This window comes from Elephantulus edwardii, unplaced genomic scaffold (assembly GCF_000299155.1).
Source record: "Elephantulus edwardii isolate Elephantulus edwardi_28Jun2011 unplaced genomic scaffold, EleEdw1.0 scaffold00052, whole genome shotgun sequence".
Classification (NCBI taxonomy): domain Eukaryota; kingdom Metazoa; phylum Chordata; class Mammalia; order Macroscelidea; family Macroscelididae; genus Elephantulus; species Elephantulus edwardii.
The window spans coordinates 3,888,468-3,903,893 of record NW_006399802.1 but is presented as its reverse complement, the minus strand read 5'-3'; the positions used below and the strand labels follow the sequence as shown (position 1 = coordinate 3,903,893).

Genomic DNA, 15,426 nt, shown 5'->3' with positions numbered 1-15,426 from the left:
ACACAAGGCAGTTCAAATCTACTAGAGGCTCCGTGGGAGAAGGATACCTCTGCAAACTACCTGGAGGCTCAGCTGTGAGTCACTTCCAAGTCCATGATGATGACTTTGACTATTATAAAATTAAGAAAAAGTGAATATACTTAAAAATAATAAATTACGTATTCCTATCCCAAAGAAAGGTGACCCAACAGAGTGTGGAAACTACAGAACAATCTCAATGATTCCACATGCAAGCAAGATTTTACTGAAGATTATACAAAAACGACTGGAACAGCACATCAGCAGAGACCGGAAGTCCAGGCTGGGTTTAGAAGGGGTCGTGGTACTAGGGATATTGTTGCTGATGTTAGATGGATCTTAGCTGAAAGCAGGGAATACCAGAGGAATGTCTATCTGTGTTTCATTGATTATGCAAAGGCATTTGACTGTGTGGATCATAACAAACTGTGGCTGGCTCTGAGAAGAATGGGAATCCCAGAACACTTGATCGTTCTAATGTGAAACCTATACTTGGACCAGGAGGCAGTCGTCAGAACAGAGCAAGGGAACACTGCATGGTTCAAAATTGGGAAGGGCGTACGCCAGGGATGTGTCCTATCTCCATACCTTCTCAACCTGTTCACAGAACAGATTATCCGGGAGACTGGGCTCTTTGAGGAGAAATGTGGGGTCAAGGTTGGTGGACGATTTATCAACAATCTGCGTTATGCAGATGACACAGCCCTGCTTACCAAAACTGAAGAGGACCTGAAGCACCTGCTGCAGAGGGTCAAGGACTGCAGCCTCCAATATGGATGAGGCTGAATGTCAAGAAGACAAAGATTCTCACCACTGGGCCAATGGGCAGCATCAGGATGTATAGTGAAGAGATTGAGATTGTACATAGTTTTAGTTTGCTTGGCTCCACAGTCAAGAGTATTAGCACCAGCAGCCAGGAAATTAAAAGGCGCATTGCCATGGGAAAGTCTGCTGTTAGGGACCTCTCCAGAGTACTGAAGAGCAATGGTGTCTCTGTGGAGACTAAGGTGCGTCTGATACAGGCCATGGTCTTTGCAATCACTTGTTATGCATCAGAGAGTTGGACAATGACCAAGGAGGATAGAAGGAAAATTGATGCCTTTGAGCTGTGGTGCTGGAGAAGAGTATTGAGAATAACATGGACTGCTAGGAAAACAAACACATTTGTCCTGGAAAGGGTTAAACCGGGTGGCTCCTTGGAGGCAAGGTTCTGAGGCTCCATCTAACATACTTTGGACATGTTGTGAGGAGAGACCGGTCCTTGGAGAAGGACATCATGCTTGGGAGGGTGGAGGGACAGCGCAGGAGGGGTAGGCCCTCTATGAGGTGGATTGATTCAGTGACTGGGATAATTGGGATGGGAGTGTAAGAGACTGTGATTGGCACAGGACAGAGCAGAGTTTAGGGCTGTTGTACATAGGGTTGCTATGAGTCGCAGACGACTCGACGGCACATAACAACAACAACAACAAACATAAATAGCATACACATGAAAATGACCAATTTTTAAATGTTAAGAAGAGTGGTATTCCACATATTTTTAAATCTTTTTAATGCACAATTTAATGGATGACAGCAGAACGCTCACATTTACTTCTGTGTTCAGCTGTTTATGTACATTGTTTTGGTTGGATTATATGAAGAAAATGTAGCCTCAGAAAGATATGCAATTGGAAATGGGACAATTATTATTAATAGACTTTTCAAACTATTATAAATTACCTCTTATTCTACACCAGAATTAACCAAGCGGTAGCTTTGTGTGGGTCAGTTTGCTCGTGCTAGCTTCGGCAGCACATATACTAAAAAAAAGAAAATCCATTGCTCTGCCTATACTTTGGTTTGATTTTTATATATCTATGACTTTGTAAAATTATCCTTTGAGTGTGTGGAAAACATTGACTCACTGGGTTATGCAGGTATTAAAATGCTGACACATTTCATTATGTGTTATCAAAAGAAAAACAAACAAAACAATAAAGTAAAAAAAAAATCCTAACCCACATTTACTTGTCAGTTTCCTCAGAAGTTCTTAAGAACTGGGAGACTGTCAAGTTCACAATGACAAAACCTAGATTTCCAAAATTTGAACTTTTGCTTAAAAGCTTGAAATTCATCACAAATACTGTCAGTTGTTTTCCTTGAAGTGCAGCCTCACTTTGTTCCTCTTGAGAAAATGTCTGCCAAATACTTCAGTCCAAAATACTGTTGTTTGTCAGTAATTTTTACAAGAAAAAATATTTTCCCTGAAAAAGATGACTTAGTTGTTTGCAGCTCGATTATAAGACAACCATTATACTTTGGTGCACAGCAGAAATAGTTTATGCATATCTCCCTTGTTATATAATTTTTTTAAGTTATATACTGAAGGTTTGAGAGTTAATAAATTATTATGTGCTGCTTCTTAACAGTATTCTTAAATAAAATCAGCATCCTCCACCCCATTATGTATAGCTGTACTATAGCATTGAAAGAAACCTTTGGTTGCCTAGCAATAAGAACCTGCCCTGCTAATCCTGAAGACATGTGATGTGAATCCATCAACTATTCTGAAGGAGAAGGTTGAGCAATCTTCTTCTGTGCACTTAAGTGCCTCTGAAAGCCTGCTGGAGGGTCAGCTATGGGTCAGTTCCAACTCTATGGCACACAAAACCAACATTCATTAAAAGGTCATACTTGTATGCAAACCAATAAAAATTATTTACTATACTTTCTGCTCGACATATTTTTTTAAAAATGGCAATCAGGAACAGAAAGGTGAACATTCAAAATCCTGATATATAGTCTATTTAATAATTGATTTTAAAAAGTTCACAATCATCTCAGGGATTCTTAGTAAAATTATTGAAGAAAATAAGTAATCCTTGAAAGACTAAGTGGAAGCTGGATATGAGATTATGTTAGAAGCTTTTTATTTGTTGTTTTTAATCAAAAGTTGATTTTACTTATCAAATTGTCAAAATATCTAGTTTTCGTATATCAAGAACATTATTTCTATTAATAAAAGTTCTTTTTATCATGTTTTATTGTTATTGATGGATAGGTTTACAAATAGTTTGTAAATAAACATTTTTCAAATTAAAAAAGGTCATATTTTACACAAACATCAGAAGGTCCGATTAATATATTAAAAGAAGGGAATGGCCACTGTAGATTTCCGAGTAGAGAGGCAAACTACAAAAGGTAAAGAATTTAAATGAAGTTTGTTTTAAAAATTGCCTTTCTAGACTAAAAGGACACTTCTTTGAAGTCTGAAGAAATGTTAATGGTTTTGGGTTTGTGGGTTTTTGTTGTTTTTTTTTGTTGTTGTTAATAGCAAAAGAGGGAATTTATTAGAACACAAACATACCTGCAGGGAATCCAACAGCTGCAGTGGGACGATCGCTAGAAGCCCATTTTTCTTTTTTTAAATTAAATACTCTTTTAAATTTATTTTTATTTTATTATTTTTTGTGAGTGTACTGTCAAATCGGGTCTGACTGGTACAGGAGAAGATTGCCCCTCCTTCTCTGACTGAACATCTGGTGGATTCAAACCGTTCACCTCTGGGATTACAGTGCAGCTTCTTGCCACTAGGCTACTAAAGCTCCCAAAGTGGGCCTTTCTGAAGTCCAAAATGTGCAGTAATCACAGAAGACTACTTGATGGGTCCCACATGCCCTGGGGGAGACTATCCTAGAACATCTGCATCACCTAGCACATAAGGGACTGGAGCGTGGTTTCATTTTGCTCTGCTCTTTGGTCCGTGTAGAACCTGATGCTTGCCTCAAACTTGTCAAGGACATGCTGGCATTCAGGAGCTCGTTCAGGCCTCTCTGTAATGGCTCCACGGCTTGGAAGGCCACTGTGAGTCTGAATGCGCAATTACTCTTGCTCTCTGAAGGATGAGTCGCGTAACCGCCAAATTCGACCTCTAAGTTCTTCATGATCATGTACCGAGGAGAATTTCCTAGGGTATGGTCTTCTTTGTGCGATACAAAGGTCACACAGTGCCTACTTGTTCCCGCTGCCTGGACCTATTTCCAGGGCAGTCTTCCTCTCTCCTCCCACCATTGAGGTCTATAAACCATCTATTTTTTTTCTCCAGCTCCTGGTCCTCTTCCATCACCGTGGTCGGTTCCTGGATCCTCAGGTGTTGCGAGAGGACCAGAGGCTCTGCCCCATCTCGTGAAACGTGCAAGCGAAACAGAAAGGAAGAAGGACTGACAGACGGAAAGAGCAAGGATGGATGGAAGGCAGAAATGTTAATATTTAAAAATTATTTTCTTACCCATTGCACATATAAGAGCGTGACAAGAATAGAGTGACTGGCAGCACGATTTGGAGCCACTGTCTCGAATTGTGCTGATAATATTGCTGTTTGCTGTCAAGTCAGAACTGACTAACCCTCCAGTAGGTTTTCAGAGGCAGTAACTAGCATGGGAAGATTTTTGGGCATGTTGCTAGGAGAGGCTAGTCCTTGGAGAAGGACAACAGTCTTGGAAAGATGGAGGCATGGCAAAGGATCAGAAGACCCTAACCAGGCGTATTGACACAGTCACTACAGCTATGGGCTTGAGTGTGTCAGAAATGGTGAGGAGGCACAGGATAGGACATGGTTCAGATCTGTTCATAAGGTCATATGAGTTGTACTCGGCCTGATAATGAACAAGGAGGACAAAATCCAACACGTGATTACCAAGTTCCTCATCCTACCTAAATCTTGTCATGTCAACTTCAAATCCTGGTGGATTTTTCTACCATTTTCTACAAAATTGAGATTAGTCATAAAACCAACAGGGTCACATTGTAAACTGCTCAATACATTCAAACAGCCAGATGGGGATACAGGATACTTTCCTGTTAGTAGTACATCTGAATGTGGCAAGAAAACCATTTCCAATAAAATTCTGGTCACGATCTGCCACTATCACCACATTTTGTGATCACTGTAATTACCTCTCACTGGCGATGAGAAGTGCCATGTACTTTTGAATCTCAAGCAACAGCCCGTGCCATAACTTGCTAACCCCTTTCTCCTCTAATGATCACAGCTTATTTTATTCTTCAAGTATTCTTCTCAAAGTAATTAGCAGGCTTATTATACAGCATATTCAAATGTTAATGTGCACACTGTACGGAAGCTATTGTAAGACCCATTTTGCTCAGGAGCTAAAATTATGTTGCCATTCTGTTTGGTGCTAGAGGTTCTGTGCTTAAAACCTGTTTCCTGCATGAAAGGAGCCAAGATTATTTAATTAGAATCCTGAGCTAGAATCAGAAGAGTCTGACACTTAATATAGAACCTGTAAAGTAAACAGGGTCAGCAAGTACAGGGCCTGCATATTTTGAATTGTCTGTTTAGTACTGTGGAGACAATATTTGAGCAGACTGGCTTTGGGACGTGTTTGACCTTGTTCCTCCAGAGTCTCAACTAAACTCTGCCTGTGCATCAGGTTAGACTGCTAAGAACACACAGTCTGGCAAATGGGCACATTTTCTTTACACTGACCTGAAACATGCCCATATTTCTACTTTTCTGTTCATTGCTTTGGTAAAAATACATAACAAAACATTTGCCATTTCAATTATTTTTATGTATACAGTTATGAAATATACATACTCATTTGTTTATAAATCACTCTTAACAAACCTCAGTACTCTTTAAGAAATACCTTTCCAAAGCCCTGAATAAGCAAAGCACTCCTTAAAAAGAGAAAAAAAAGGTAGGAGGCATCTCACTCCCTGATTTCAAATCCTACTACACTGCCGTGGTGGTTAAGGCAGCATGATAACTGGTACAATGACAGACACACAGATCAATAGAACTGAGAACCTACAAATCAGCCCACCTACCTATGGTCAACTGATTTTTGACAAGGAGATTAAATCACTTAAGTGGGGAAATGACAGCATTTTTTAACAAATGGTGTTGGCAAAGTTGGAAAACTATCTGCACAAGACTCAAGCAAGACCCATATCTCACTCCATACACAAAAACCAAGTCTAGGTGGATCATAGACCTAGGACTAAAATGGAGGACTACGAACTTCATTAAAGAAAAGCTTGGAAGAACTCTAGAAGTCCTAATCCACAACATAAACAGTCTTCCAACCATCCTGAAAAATCTACAACCAGAAGATAAAATAGATGAATGGGACCTTCTAATAATCAAATCCCTATGCACATCCAAAAGCTTCTCCAACAGGGTAAAAGGGAAGCCACAGACTGGGAAAAAGTATTTAGTAATGACATGTCTGATAAGGGACTTACATATAGAATTTATAAAATACTTGAGCACCACAGCAAGATAAACAATCCAATTGAATGGGAACAGGCTATGAATAGACACTTCACCAAAGAGGACATTCAGATGGCCAACAAACACATAAAGAAATGTTCAAAATCCCTAGCTCTAAGAGAGATGCAAATAAAAACAACTATGAGATATCATCTCACCCCAGTAAAAATAGCAAAATTCAACAGAACAGCAAGCCACAAATGCTGGCAAGGTTGTAGAGAAACTGGAACCTTTATTCACTGTTGGTGGAAGTGTAAAATGGTGCAACCACTGTGGAAGGCAGTGTGGTGCTTTCTTAAAAAGTTGCAAATAGAAATACCATTTGACCCAGCAATTCCACTGCTGGGAATATACCCCAAAGAGACCATAACTGCCACCCAAGCAGATGTATGAACACCCATGTTTATCGCGGCTTTGTTCACAATAGCAAGGAGTTGGAAACAACCTAAGTGCCCATCAACAAATGAATGGATAGAGAATCTGTGGTAAATTCACACAATGGAATACTATGCTGCATTGAAAAACAAGGAACTCATGCAAGGTTATTCAAAATGGGTGACCCTGGAGGACATTATACTGAGTGAAAAAGTAAAAGAGGACTCTCAGTCAAAAAGGACAAATACTGCATGATGCCACTGCTGTAAAACGGGATGGACCTCGGGGTTGGGAGGAGACTGAGAAAGATGGGTTTAATAATATATACTGCATTGAAACAGATGAAGGAGAAAACCGTTTAGGTATTATTGCCATGACAGGAGTCCAGAACAAAGCCTCCATCGTGGAGTGGACCTGGGGGAAGGGATTGTAAAACAATGAAAGAATTTTTCTTTTACTTTTCCAAGAGGGTAGTGTGCTAGGGGGGAGGGTTGGGAAGGGAGAAAAGTGCAACAATGAATGACTGGAAATCCAAAGTCTCTGTAAATTTTCATTAAAATTAATTAAAAAAAATACCTTTCCATGGTTCAAATCCACCAGCAACACTGGAGAAGGAGGGGGAAATCTCCTCCTGTGTCTGTTGGATCCGATTTGATGGCATACAATAAAGGAAGAAAAAAAAAAGAAATATTTTTCCAGTCTTTACTATGCACTTGCTCCCAATAATCTCTAATAAATATTTATCTACATCCATAAACTTATTATGGATATTTCATGTAAGATTATACAATATTTGTCCTTTTGTATCTTATTTTATACTCAGTAAAATGCACTCATCTTTTTCTAAGATTTTCTATTTATTTTACTTCTTTGGTTTTGTTCTTGTAAATCATGCCTGCTCGCTCCCTTTGCTATGTGACCTCCCTACAGGGCAGAACACTGACTTTGTCATCTCTTATGCATGGTCTGCTCTTCTAAGTCTTGTAGGCTAGTCTTTATGTGACAGATTACCACTTCCTTTACCATCCTGTCACTAGTCAGTTTGTTAATATTCCTGCTTGAAAAGAAGTAGTCAGAACCTGACGTGATTCAGGTGCATTCTGTTCACTGTGTAACTAAGCAAGCCTGTCATTCTGTTGCTAAACCTTATTCCGATTAATATTTTCCAAGATTATTATTAGGGAGCTCTGATAGCCTAGTGGTCGGAAGCTGCACTGCAATCTTGAAGGCACACAGTTCGAATCCACCAGCTGCTCCACAGAAGAAAAATAGACAATCTCCTCCCCTACAATTAACTGCCTCTGAAATCCGCTGGAGGGTCAGCTATGGGTTGGTTGTGACTCAATGGTACACGACAACAATAAGATTATACTGAATTTCCACAACTATTTAGTTAGCAGCCAAACATGCTAAACACTACACAACCAGAGCTCCTTATTGATATCTAAGCAACTATTTCTGCCTCCGGAGTTTATCTTTCAATATGACTTTTACTAGTCATTACTTGACTTTGCTTTGTAGATGTGTGGGAATATGCAAATAGGTGTGTTATCCTATCCCAAAGTGGATTGGCTATGTAATATTCCACAAGGGGATTGGCTAGTCTCAACAATCTGCAAGAGGATTGGCTAGTCATGCCATTGAATTAAGCAATTAATTACCAGTGAGAGATTTTCTGGTGCCACTGAAGAGAAGCAACATAATGTAGTACACCCTTCCTGCTCCAGCTACACTGACAGTAGCAACACTCCTGGAGAGCTGGAGACTTGACATGATATGGGACTTTGGGTGGGGGAAGAGCCAGTATTGGCAAGACAGAAATTTTTTTGACAACTGGGGGTGGGAAGACAATATTGGCAGGACTGAGAACTTGGGAACACCACACCATGAGGCTTGAGGGCTGAGGTTTCTGCATGCATGTTTAAGTAGCTGAGCTGTCTTGAATATATCTGTTATTAAACTGGATTATAACATTTTGACCTCCCCAATATGGTTCTGTGTGGTCTGTGAGCTATAAAACTGGATTTTTTAACTCAGCAAAACAGTAAGTGGTGTAGAGATGAGTAGGAAGAGTTACACGACTGTGGGAGACATGTATGGCCTCATGGGAATTGGTTTTGTGTTATTGATGCTGTGGATGGGGATCATTTCCCTTTCTGAAGGTGATAAAGGTCAGTTAGGGCTGTCCTCATGCAGCCCTTGCTCTTTTCACACTATTCAAATACAGGATCTGAAATTTGTCGTCATTACCTATCATCATGTTAAAGTTGGCTCTAAGTTTTGAACTGTAAAGAACCTCTTTGAATCTATCCATGATTGTAATAAACTTATCAATATTGTCATCTTTACATAAGTCACAGTTTAAAAATGCCTGGCTGAGAAAGCTTCAGGATGGAACCCTTTACCTACTACCAAAGACCTTAAGTCAGAGTATTTATTCAACCAGTTATAACCCTCTCCTTCTCATTTGTTACATATTCTAACTACTTTGGTAGGAAAGGCATCAAAGACTCTTCCAGGCTACTAACTGGGTGGTTAAAGTACCACGGAAAAGAAGAGACTGGAGGAAGAAGTAAATGAGACACTCCCCCCGACTCCCAGAAGGTCCAAGAAAGGACTGGATCCTGTGAAGGTACTGGATCTAACCTTCCAGCGCAGCATAGGGAAGTATCAAGGTTGAAACAAATGGAAGATACTCTAGGGATCTGCTGTGATGAAAGAGAGAGGAAACCAATAACCAAAAAACAGCTAATGTTGGAAGCTGGTAAGTGACCAACTATCATACCAAATCGGAAGTAATCAGAAAAGGACAGAGATAGACAATGTCTTAAGGAGAATGAAGCAAGCAATAAGCAAGTGAAATAGAATCTGGATTCGCTATATAGACTCCAGAATTACGCTGTCTAATATAGCTACTCTCTCGACGGCACATAACAACAACAAACAACAATATAGCTACTTGTAGTTTTTAGGCGCTGTTAAGGAAAGTACAACTCAATGCAACCTTATGAACAACAGATCTGAACCTTGTCTATCCTGTGCATCCTCATCATTTCTGACACACTCGAGGCCATTGCTGCAGTTACTGTGTCAATCCATCTGGTTGAGGGTCTTCCTTTCTTTCACTGACCCTCCACCCTTCCAAACATGATGTCATTGTCTAAGGCATTGCCTCTCCTAGCAATATGCTTAAGGAAGCTCTGGTGGCTTAGTGGTAAAGAATTGTGCTACCAATGCAAGGTATGTGGTTCGAACCCATCAGCCGTTCCATGGTAGAAATAGGGGCAATCTCCTCCCACGTGATTTAATCCCTCAGAAAACCCACTGGTGGATCAACTATGGGTCAGTTTCGACTCAATGACACACAACAACAACAGCAACATGCCCAAAGTTTGTGACAAAGCTTTGCCTCCAGGGAGCTCTCTGGCTCAACCTTCTCCAAGACAGATATTTGATCTTCTGCACCAAGCCTTTCAAGTCCTCTTCACTTTCAGCAAGCAAAGTTATCTCATCTGCATACTGAAGGTTATTGATAAGTCTCCCTCCAAACCTGAGGCCACATTCTTCTCCATAATATCCAGCTTCTCAAATTATTTTCTCAGAATACAGATTGAATAGGGATGGAGAGAGGATACAACTCTGATACACATCTTTCGAGCTGGGCACTTCTGTCTCTGTTCAGCAAGATGGGGTTTGTTAAAGTTGTCAAGAATAAGGCCTACTTCGAGAGATACCAAGTGAAATTTAGAAGACGACGCGAGGGTAAAACTGATTACTATGCTCGGAAACGCTTGGTAATTCAGGATAAAAATAAATACAACACACCTAAATACAGGATGATAGTTCGTGTAACCAACAGAGATATAATTTGCCAGATTGCTTATGCCCGTATAGAAGGGGATATGATAGTCTGCGCAGCCTATGCTCATGAACTTCCTAAGTATGGTGTGAAAGTTGGCTTGACAAATTACGCTGCAGCATATTGTACTGGCCTGCTGCTGGCCCGCAGGCTTCTCAATAGGTTTGGCATGGATAAGATTTATGAAGGCCAAGTGGAGGTAACTGGAGATGAATACAATGTGGAAAGCATTGATGGCCAACCAGGTGCCTTCACCTGCTATTTGGATGCAGGCCTTGCCAGAACTACCACAGGAAATAAAGTGTTTGGGGCTCTGAAGGGAGCTGTGGATGGAGGCTTGTCTAGTCCTCATAGTACCAAGCGATTCCCTGGTTATGATTCAGAAAGCAAGGAATTCAATGCAGAAGTACATCGGAAACACATCATAGGTCAGAATGTTGTGGATTATATGCGTTACCTAATGGAAGAAGATGAAGATGCTTATAAGAAACAGTTCTCTCAATACATAAAGAACAACGTAGCTCCAGACATGATGGAGGAGATGTATAAGAAAGCACATGCTGCCATACGAGAGAATCCAGTCTATGAGAAGAAGCCTAAGAAAGATGTTAAAAAGAAGAGGTGGAATCGCCCCAAAATGTCTCTTGCCCAGAAGAAAGATCGGGTAGCTCAGAAGAAAGCAAGCTTCCTCAGAGCTCAGGAGCGGGCTGCTGATAGCTAAACCAATTTTCTGTGAAGATTTTTCAGATAAACACAATAAATTTATTGTTCAAGCAGCCCCCAAAAAAAAAACAAAAAACCATATAGTGTTCTCTCGCTCTCTCTTGGTCTAGGTTTCACATTAGCACCATTAAGTATTATGAGATTCCCATTCTTCTTAATGTTAGCCACAATTTATTATCATCCATATAGTCAAATGCCTTTGTATCATCAATAAAACACAAATAGACATTGTTCTGGTATTCTCTGCTTTCAGCCAGGACCTGAAAACCAAATTCAAGCCTCAAATTATAGTACTGAGAGATGCAATTCCCAAAAACTTGAATTATCCAGGAAACATCAAAATAAGATGGAGTAAATACACAGAATCACTGTCCCAATAAGAATTGGCCAACATGAAATGTTTAAGGAAGTACCATATGGTCAAGAGCCAATGGTAATGAAGGAAGATGTTCACTGAAGACATTTGCAAAAAAATGAGGCCCAGGAATTTATGGGATACTAACTAAAATGTTTGAACTAACAGATGTAGACCTAGACATACTCACTAGTCTATGCCAGGAAATTTAGAGGAGAGCTGCCTGGCCAACTGACTGGAAGAGGTCCATATTTGTGTCCATTCCCAACAAAAGTGATACAACATAATGTAAAAATTATCAAACAATATTAGTAATATCACATGCAAGCAAAATATAGCTGAAGATCATCCAAAACAGACCAGAACAGTACGTAGAGAACTACCTGAAGTCCAAGCCAGATTTAGAACAGACTGTGGCAACAGAGATATTATTGCTGATGCCAGATGGATCTTGGCTGAAAATAGTAGGCACTACATATGGATATTTAAATTTAAATTAATAAAATATAATTATAAGTTCAGTTCCTTGGTTGCATTAGCCACACCTTGTTGTTGTTGTTGTTATGTGCCATCCAGTTGCCTGCAATCCACAGCAACCCTATGTACAGCAACTCTGAATGCTGCCCTGTCCTGAGCCAGTCTCACTAATTCCAACACATCAACTCCCATAGCCCCAGTCACTGTATCAACCCATCTAATCTGGGGTCTTCCTCTCTTGCGTTGTCCCTCTACCCTTCCAAGCATAATGTCCTTCTCCAAGGACTCGTCTCTCCTGGCCGTATGCACAAAGTATATGAGATGGAGCTTCAGAGTCCTAGCCTCCAAGGAGCAGCTTGGTTTCACACTCTCCAAGACACACCTTAAGTGTTCTGTAATTACACGTGACCAGTGACTACTGTAATGAATGGTGTAGAATATTGAAGAAGAATCACTGCAGAAAGTTCTATTGCACTATGCTGTGCAAGAGCATTTTAGGTATACTTTAAGAAACTGCCAACTCTTCCAAAGTAGCTTACCTCCAGAAACTCCATGAACAGTACTCAGGTCTTTCTTTCCTAGGGTTGCTATGGGTCATCTACTACTCAAGGACACTTAACATTATCATTTAGTGTACTTATTTTTCTACCATTTAGTGTACTTATTTTTCTTCTTTGCCTACCTTGAAGACCCAGCTCAAATACAAATCTTTCAGGAGTTTGCTCTGATTCTTGGTCTGGAATTGCATGCTGTAGGCAGCAGAGCATGCTGAGTTATTCAGTTCTTTAGGATATTACATGGATCTAGCAACCCTGTTGTCATGGGGCCAATTCTGGCCCACAGGGACCCCATGTGTTATGGAGTAATACCACTCCACAGAGCTCTCTTGGCTGTAATCTTAACAGAAGCAGACTCTGAGCCCTTTCTTCCATGGCTTAAATGGATGTTTTTAGGGGCCATTGAGTCCTGCCCTGTCCTCCGATCATGGCTATGTTTGAGTTCATTGTTATCTATCTCACTGATCCCTCCTGTTGAGGACCTTCCTCGTTTGCACTATTTCTCCACTTCACAAGCAGAATGTCCTTCTCCAGGACTGGCCCCTCCTGAGAACTTGTGCAAAATATATGCTAGCCTAGACCAGCTAGCTGTTCTCAAGCCACCAGATTTAGGTTAGTCAGCAACTCAATTCATTGCCCTTGAGTGAGTTTTCAAGTCCGCAAATCTCACAGGAGGAGATTGTTAATCTTTCTCTTTTAGAGACATGCAACCTTTGGGCTAGCAGCACAACTCCCTAAGGCCCACACTGCCCACCACCGGACTGTGCTCTGGAGGGATCTAGATAAGAGATCTAGATAAGGCTTATGTTGGAGATTTTAGAGCAACTATTTGTTTTCTGCCAAACATTCTTCTATGTGGTATAGCAGTGGTCTGTGCATTGCTGTACAGAGATAACTCGTGGTTGCTGTGATACTAAAACTGTGACACTGATGTGCCAAATGTGATAATGGCTACCCATGGGGGACAGTGTTTGAGCTTTCTGATTAAAACAAACTTGGAAGCAGGAGTGGCATCCACTTCCGAAGTGGCTTGCCTCCAGAAACTCTATGAACAGAGCTCAGGTCTTTCTTTCCTAGGGTTGTTATGAGTCATCTACTACTCAAGGGCACGTAACAACAACAACATTTGTTAATCATTAACCTAATTGTGAACCTAACCGTCTATCTGTGAAAGGCACCTTTCTTGGCAATACCCTTAGTTTGGGGCCTAAGACATGCAGGGTAGAAGGGATGAGGAAGGGGATATTGATCGAGCCAGCCATGCCAGCTAAGTCTTCCCTGAAGCTGTTACCTGTGTAATTAAAAAGATTTGTAATAAATGTTTTTGACTCACTGTTCACAAACAAGCTGTCTTGGTCAGGCAGTTAAGGAGTTGAATCAAGATTTGTTTGCTTTGCTTGATGCAAGAGATCTTGTCATCTTATTTTTGGGCCCTCACTAAATTTTCAGTCCACCTCTTTCACTTTTAATTTCCTGTTCCATAAACTCTTAGAATTTCCAATAATATTTATCAATTTTACCTTATTAATCTCTAGAATCTACTCCTCCCTTCAAGACCCTCAGTTAATTTCTTAGCTCTTTCCTTTCTCTTCCAGTCTCCACACTGGCACCTCAGTACTTTACGCTTCTTATTGACTGTGACATCGTTGTTATGTTATGTGCCTTCAAATAATCTACAACTCATAGTGGACTGTGAACAACAGATGTGAACCTTGTCCCAACTCGCACCATCCTCAGAATCCCTGATAGGCCAGGGTTGTAGTAAATATGTCAGTACATCTCGTGTAGGTCTTCCCCTCTTTCACTCAGTGACCCTCTGCCTTTCTGAGCATTGAGAGCTTTTTCTAAGGACTGGTTCCTCCTTACAACATTCCCAGAATGTGTGGGACAACTTTTTATCATCCTTGCCTATAAAGAGCACCCTATTTATACCTCCTCCAAGACAGACTCGTTTTGTTGCCAGTCCATGGGATATTCAGTACTCTTTTCCAACAACACAATTCAAAGGTATCAATTGTCAATTCTTCAATCATCCTTACTCACCATCCAACTGTAAATGCATAGGAAGCAACGGAAAATACCATGGCTTGTGGGGAGGGCTGGGTAGGCAGGAAAGTGTGCAAAAATGTATGAATGGAAATCCAAAGTTTCTGTAAACTTTCACTAAGATGTAATAATAAAAATAATACCATGGCTTGGATCAGATCCACCTTATTCTTTAAACTGACATTCTTGTTTTTTCATACTGCAGAGAGTTCCTTGACAGCATGTAAAAAGAGCCAGGTCCACATGGGGATGGCCATGTCTGACCTCTACTAACTCCACAAAGGGAATCTGCTCCCATCAACAACAGCCACACACAAAACCAATTCCCATAACATTTAAAAGATTTAAACTTGGTAAGGAAGATTTCATCAAAATTACTCCCATAGACTAAAAGGACATTTCTTTTCACAATTTTATTAAGGAAATATTGTTGTGTACCCATCAAGTTGGAACTGACCCGTAGCTGACCCTAGCTGGTTTTCAGAGAAAGTAAACTGCATGAGAGTTGATTGCCCATCTTCCATGGAGCAACTGGTAGACTTGAACCGCATGTCTTTGAATTGGCAATGCAGCTCCTTTCCACTAAGCCACCCACCAGAGCTCCCTGTTAGGGAGTTCTTATTGCTTTATTGTCTATTGCATTACTACCATGTTGTTGTTGTTGTTATGTGCCGTCGAGTCATTTGCGACTCATAGCGACCCTATGCACAACAGCCCTAAACCCTGCTCTATCCTG

At 40.6% G+C, this 15,426-nt stretch overlaps 2 pseudogenes; one reads left to right on the top strand and one right to left on the bottom strand.

Annotated features, from left to right (window-relative positions):
* Positions 1 to 3,711: 3,711 nt before the first annotated feature.
* LOC102864578 lies at positions 3,712 to 4,123 on the bottom strand (annotated as a pseudogene).
* A 6,227-nt stretch (positions 4,124 to 10,350) lies between these two features.
* Positions 10,351 to 11,253, top strand: LOC102853857 (annotated as a pseudogene).
* The last annotated feature ends 4,173 nt before the right edge of the window (positions 11,254 to 15,426 follow it).